The following is a 7,633-nucleotide window of genomic DNA, read 5'->3' as shown; positions in this document are numbered from 1 at the left end:
GGGAGGCAGCTGTGGCTGGTGTAAACTCTTGGGTGGAACGAATCCCTTCTGCCTTTGACTTGGGGGAATTGGGGGCAGAGAGGATATTCAGCTACCTAAACGTGTGACTCATACAGATTCTGTTTATTCGTTTGTATGTGTGTTATTTTATTTTATTTTTTACATTAAAAAAATACAAATGGAGTATCGCTATGTTGCCTAGGCTGGCCTCTAACTCCTGAGCTCAAGCAATCCTTTTGCCTCAGCCTCCCAAAGTGTTAACATTACAGGCATGAGCCACCACACCTGGCCTCTGTGTTTTAATTGTGGCAAAATATACATAATACAAAATTTACCATTTTCACCATTTTTAGGTGTACTGTTCAGTGGTATGAAATACATTATCGTGCAGTTGTCACTGTCAATCTCGGCTCACTGCAACCTCCACCTCCCGGGTTCAAGCGGTTCTCCTGCCTTAGTCTCCCAAGTAGCTGGGACCACAGGCGTGCACCACCGTGCCTGGCTAATTGTATTTTTTAGTAGAGATGGGGTTTCATCATGTTGGTCAAGCTGGTCTCGAACTTCTGATCCACTTGCCTCAGTCTCCCAAAGTACTGGGATTACAGGCGTGAACCACCGCGCCCACCATCAATCTCTACACCTTTTTTCTTTTTTTTTTAATCATCCTGAACTGGAACTCTACCCCGTAAAGATTTAGGTTGGTGTGAGGGGCCTCTAATGGGAATGGGTGGAGGTGGGAGGGGTCTGAGAATAATAATCAGTCTCCACCCATTCCCATTCTAGTTTCTATGAATTTGCCTATTCTAGGTATCTTGTGGAATCATACAATATTTGACCTTTTGCGATTGGCTTATTTCACCTAACATATGTCTTCAAGGTTCATCCCTGTTGTAGCATGTGTCAGAATTTCTTTCCCTCTTTACACTGAATATATTTCATTGTATAGCTATACCTAGCACCTTTTGTTTATCCGTTCATCAGACAATGGACACTTAGATTGCTTCCACCTTTTGGCTATTTTTTATTTTTATTTTTATTTTGTTTTCTGAGATGGAGTCTTGCTCTGACGCCCAGGCTGGAGTGCAGTGATGCATCTCGGCTCACTGCAAGCTCCACCTCTTGGGTTCACACCATTCTCCTGCCTCAGCCTCCCGAGAAGCTGGGACTACAGGTGCCCGTCACCATGCCCGGCTAATTTTTTTGTATTTTTAGTAGAGACAAGGTTTCACCGTGTTAGCTAGGATGGTCTCGATCTCCTGACCTTGTGATCCACCCGCCTCGGCCTCCCAAAGTGCTGGGATTACAGGCGTGAGCCACCGCACCTGGCCGGTTGGCTATTATTAATAATGCAGCTGTGAACATGGGTGTACAAATATCTCTTCAGGTCCATGCTTCCACTTTTGGATACATACCCAGAAGAGAAATTGTTGGATCATGTGGTAATTCTATGTTGAGGAATGGCCATACCATTTTCCACAGCAACTGTCGAATTTTACATTCCCACCAACAGTGAATGAAGGTTCCAATTTCACCATCTCCTCACCAATATTCGTTGTGTTCTGTTTTTTGTTTGTTTGTTTTTTGGCTTGTTTTTGATATTAACCATTCTAATGGGTATGAGGTGAGGTACCTCATTGTGGTTTTGATGTGCATTTCTCTAATGATTAGTGATGTTGAGCATCTTTTCACGTGCTTCTTGTCCATTTGTATATCTTCTCTAGAAAAATATCTACTCTAGGCTGGGTGCGATGGCTCACTCGTGTAATTCCAGCACTTTGGGAGGCTGAGGAGGGCGGATCACGAGGTCAAGAGATGGAGACTATCCTGGCCAACATGGCGAAACCCCATCTCTACTAAAAATACAAAAATTAGCTGGGCATGGTGGCAGGTACCTGTAGTCCCAGCTACTCGGGAGGCTGAGGCAGGAGAATCACTTGAACCCGGGAGCCGGAGGTTGCAGTGAGCTGAGATTGCGCCACTGCACTCCAGCCTGGTGACAGAGCGAGACTCTTATCTCAAGAAAAAAAAAGAAAAATGTCTATGCTAGCCTTTTGCCCATTTTAAAATTTGCTTTTCTTTTTTGTTGTTGTGTTGTAATAGTTCTTCACATATTTTATATAATCCCTTATCAAGATATATGATTTGCAACTATTTTCTCCCATTCCATGGGACTTACATTCTCTTGATTGTGTCCTTCAATGCACAAAATATTTTAATTTTCATAAAGTCCAACTTACCTATTTTTTCTTTTGTCGCCTTTGCTTTTGGTGTCATACCCAAGAAATAATTGCCAAATCTAATGTCATGAAGCTATTCTCCTGTTTCCTTCTAGAAGTTCTATAGTTTTCACTCATTATGTTCAGGTCCGTGGTCCATTTTGAGTTAATATGGCATTAGGTAAGGGTCCCACTTCATTTTTTTGCACGTGGCTATACAGTTTTTCCAGCAACATTTGTTGAAAAGACTGTCCTTTCCCCACTGAATGGTCATGGTACCCTTGTCAAAAATAATTTGACCACACATTGGAGAGTTTATTTCTGGCTCTGTATTCTATTCTTTTGTCTATGTGTCTTTCTTTCTTTCTTTTGTTTTTTTTTTAAGACACAGAATCTCTTGCCTAGGCTGTAACACAGTAGTGAGATCATAGTTCACTGTAAACTTGAACTCCTGGGCTCTAGTGATTCTCCTGCCGCAGCCTCCCAAAGCTCTGGGATTACAGATGTGAGCCACCATACCTAGCCCTGTGGCTTTCTTTATGCCATTGCCACACTTGTTTTGAGTACTGTAGCTTGGTAGTAAGTTTTGAAATCAGGAAGTATGAGTCATCCAACTTTCTTCTTCTTCTTCTTTCTTCTTTCTTTCTTCTTCCTCTTCTTCTCCTCCTCCTCCTTCTCCTCCTCCTCCTCCTTCTCTTTCCTCCTTCTCCTCCTTCTCCTCCTCCTTCTTCTCCTCCTCCTTCTCCTTGTTCTTTTCCTCCTTCTCCTTGTTCTTTTTATTTTTTTGACAGAGTCTCACTCTGTCACCCAGGCTGGAGTGCAGTGGTACGATCTTGGTTCACTGCAACCTCTGCCTCCCGGGTTCAAGCAATACTCCTGCCTCAGCCTCTTTAGTTGCTGGGACTACAGGCATGCAACACCACGCCTGGCTAATTTTTGTATTTTTAGTAGAGATGGGGTTCCACCATTTTGGCCAGGCTGGTCTCAAACTCCTGATCTCAGGTTATCTGCTTGCCTCAGCCTCCCAAAATGCTGGGATTACAGGCATAAGCCACCACACCCGGCCTTGTTATTCTCTTTCAGGGTTGTTTTGGCTATTCAGGGTCTCTTGAGATTCTGTATAATTTACAGGATGGGATTTTCAATTTCTGCAAAAAATGTCATTTAGATTTTGGTAGGGATGGAAGTGAAACTGTAAATCGCTTTGAGTGGGACTGGCACCTTAACAATATTAAGTTTTCTAATCCTTGAACAGGGCATGTCTTTCCATTTATTTATGTCTTCTTTAATTTCTTTTAGCAATGATTTGGAATTTTCATTGTACAAATCTTTCACCTCCTTGGTTAAGTCCTAAGTATTTTTTTGATGCTATTATTAATGAAGTTTTTTTTTTTTTAGATTGTGCATGTTAGTGTATAGAACTGCAATTTTTGTGTGTTGGCTTTATATCCTACTACTTTGCTAAATTTTGCTTACTTGTGCTAACAGTTTTTTGGTGGAATCTTTAGAGTTTTCTATGTATAAAGTCATATCCTCTCTGAACAGAGATAATTTTACTTCTTCCTTTCCAATTTGGATGCTTTTTATTTCTTCTTCCCTAATTGCTCTGGCGAGGATTTTCATCACTACGTTGAATAGAAGTGGTGAAAGCAGGCATCTTTGTCTTGTTCCTGATCTTAAAGGAAAGTCTTTCAGTCTTTTACTATTAAGTATGATATTCCCTGTGGTTTCTTCATATATGGCTTTTATTATGTTGAGGTAGTTTCCTTCCATTTCTAATATTTTTAGTGTTTTTATGATGAAGTCGTGTTTAATTTTATTACATGCTTTTTCTGTATTAGTTGAGATAATTATGTAGTTTCCCCCTTCATTCTGTTAATATGTTATATTACATTGATTGATTGATTGATTTTCTTTTTTCTTTTCTTTTTTTTCAGAGACAGAGTCTCATTTTATTGCCCAGGCTGGAGTGCAGTGGTGAGATCTTGGCTCACTGCAACCTCCAACCTCCACTTCCCGGGTTCAAGCAATTCTCCTGTCTCAGCCTCCCGAGTAGCTGGGATTACAGGTGCGTGCCACCACACTTGGCTAAGTTTTTATATTTTTAGTAGAGATGAGGTTTCACCATGTAGGCCAGGCTGGCCTCAAACTCCTGACCTCAAGTGATCCAACCACCTTGGCCTCCAAAAGTGCTGGAATTAAAGGCGTGAGCAACCGCGCCCAGCCACATTGATTTTCATATGTTGAACATTTCTTGCATTCTAGGTCGCACTTGGTCATGGTCTATAATCCTTTTAGTGTGCTGTTGAATGCAGTTTGCTAGTATTTTGTTGAGGATTTTTGCATCTATGTTCATAAGGTGCATCGGTGTGTAGTTTCTTATAGTGTTTATGTCTGGCTTTGGTATCAGGGTAATTTTGGCCTCATAGAACGACTTAGGATACACATCCTTCCTCTTCTATTTTTTGGAAAAGTTTGAGAAGAAGTGACGTTAATTCTTTTTTAAATGTTTGGTAGAATTTTATTTATTTACTTATTTATTTGAGATGGAGTTTCACTCTTGTTGCCCAGGCTGGAGTGCAGTGGTGTGATCTCCGCTCACTGCAACCTCTGCCTCTTGGGTTCAAGTGATTCTCCTGCCTCAGCCTCCCTAGTATCTGGGATTACAGGCACCCACCACCACACCCGGCTAAATTTTTTTTTTTGTATTTTTAGTAGAGACAGGGTTTCACTGTGTTGGCCAGGCTGGTGTTCAACTCCTGACCTCAGGTGATCCACCTGCCTCAGCCTCCCAAAGTGCTGGGATTACAGGCGTGAGCCACCGCACCCAGTTGTTTGGTAGAATTTATCAGTGAAACTATCTGATCCTTTCTTTGTTGGGAGGTTTTTTAAAATTGCTGGTTTAATCTTTTTACCAGTTATAGGCCTATTCAGATTTTCTATTTCTTTATGATTCAGTCTTGACAGCTTATGTTTCTAGGAATTTGTCCATTTCATTAAGTTCTCCAATTTATTGTATATAATGGTTTGTAGCACTCTTATAATCCTTCTTATTTCTGTAAAATTGTCCCCTCTTTCATTTCTGATTTCATTTATGAGTCTTCTCTCTTTTTATAATCAATCTAGCTGAAGGTTTGTGAATTTTGGTGATCTCTTTGAAACACAAATTGTTGAGTTTTTATTTTCTTTATTGTCTTTCTATTCTAAGTTCTATTTATATTTGCTGTAATCTTTATTATTTCCCTCCTTCTGTTACTTTGGGTTTACTTTGTTCTTTCTTTTCTAGTTTCTTAAGGTATTAAGTTAGGTTTTGATTTGAGATCTTCTCTTTTAATATAAGCATTTATGCTGTAAATTTTCCTCTTAGTTCTGCATTTGCTGCAGCCCATAAATTTGGTATGTTATATTTCATTTTTATGTATCTGAAGATATTTTCTAATTTTCCTTGTGATTTCTTCTTTGATCCATTGGTTGTTGAAGAGCATACTGCTTAATTCATGTGTATTAGTACAATTTCAAGTTTTCCTTCTGCTATGGATTTCTAGCTTCATTCCATTGTGATCAGAAAAGATACTTTGTATGATTTCAATATTTTAAATTTATTAAGACGTTTTTCTGAATTAACAAATAGGGTATTCTGAAGAATGTTCCATGTAAACTTGTCAAAAATGTTTATTCTTCTGTTGCTGAATGGAGTAGTCTGTGTATGTCTGTTAGGTTCAAGTGTTCTGTCATCTGTTGTTTAAACCCTTCCTTCCTATTGATCTCTGTTTATTCTATCCATTATTGAAGGTGGGATGTTAAAATCTCCTGTATCATAGACTGTATCATAGACTTGTCTATTTCTCCCTTCAATTCTGTTGATGTTTTCTTCACATATATGGAAACACTGATGTTTGGTGCATATATGTTTATGAGTGTTATATCCTCTTGGCAAATTGACCCTTTTTATATTATGTCCTTCTTTGTGTCTTGTAACAGTTTTTGACTTAAAATCTATATTAATTGGTATTAGTATAGCCACCCTTACTCTCTTTCAGTTACTATTGCATATGGAATATCTTTTCTTCATCCTTTCACTATCAACCTATTTATGTCCTTAGAGCTAATATGAGTCTCTTGCAGATGGCATGTAATTTGATCCTGTTTTTGATTTAGCACTGACTTTTCCCATTTTTCTGTTTTCTTTCTATGTATCTGAAAGCTTTTTTGTGTTTAATTTCCTCCGTTACTTCCTTTCTTTATGTTTAGTTGATTTTTTTTGTAATGACATGTTTCTTTTTTTTTTTTTTCAGACGGAGTCTCGCTCTGTCGCCCAGGCTGGAGTGCAGTGGCCGGATCTCAGCTCACTGCAAGCTCCGCCTCCCGGGTTTACGCCATTCTCCTGCCTCAGCCTCCCGAGCAGCTGGGACTACAGGCGCCCGCCACCTCGCCTGGCTAGCTTTTTGTATTTTTTAGTAGAGACGGGGTTTCACCGGGTTAGCCAGGATGGTCTTGATCTCCTGACCTCGTGATCCGCCCGTCTCGGCCTCCCAAAGTGCTGGGATTACAGACTTGAGCCACCGCGCCCGGCCTGTAATGACATGTTTCATAGTCATTACTCAACAGCACTGATTTTTCAATGTTGTTCAACACCAAGCCAAGTAGTGTATTATGCTATCCCTTTTCTTGTACAACATCTTGTATTTCCTAGAGTTTCTGCTTGCTTTTTTTTCCCTTTTTTCTTTTTTTTATTTTTGAGGTGGAGTCTCGCTCTGTTGCCCAGGCTGGAGTGCAGTGGTGCAATCTCGGCTCACTCCAAGCTGCACCTCCCGGGTTCACACCATTCTCATGCCTCAGCCTCCTGAATAGCTGGGACTACAAGTGTCCGCCACCATGTCCAACTAATTTTTTGTATTTTTAGTAGAGACGGGGGTTTCACCGTGTTAGCCAGGATGGTCTCGATCCTCTGATCTTGTGAGCCACCCACCTTGGCCTCCCAAAGTGCTAGGATTACAGGTGTGAGCCACCGCACCCAGCCGCTTTTGTTTTTCTTTATAAAAAAAAATTTGAACATTCCTTTTTTAAACTCTCCATCATATTATGTATTCTGGCAGTCCCCACTGTTATTATCAGAAAACTCTCTTATAAAGGTTTTCATTCTTTCTCTTTATTCTAGACAAGTTTCTCACTAAGCCTGTTGCATACCTCTTATCCTGGATTTCCTTCATTGCCATCTTGAGTTTTATCCCCTATTTCTTGGATTCCTTATGTTCTTTCCTGGTTTAACCCTTACGTTTGTTGAAACACATTTTCAAGTAATTGTCTTTAAAAAGTCTGTGATACTGGATTAAGAAAATGTGGCACATATACACCATGGAATACTATGCAGCCATAAAAAAGGATGAGTTTGCGTCCTTTGTAGGGACATGGATGCA

Source organism: Colobus angolensis, unplaced genomic scaffold (assembly GCF_000951035.1).
Source record: "Colobus angolensis palliatus isolate OR3802 unplaced genomic scaffold, Cang.pa_1.0 Scaffold107, whole genome shotgun sequence".
NCBI lineage: Eukaryota > Metazoa > Chordata > Mammalia > Primates > Cercopithecidae > Colobus > Colobus angolensis.
This window is presented reverse-complemented; position numbering follows the sequence as displayed.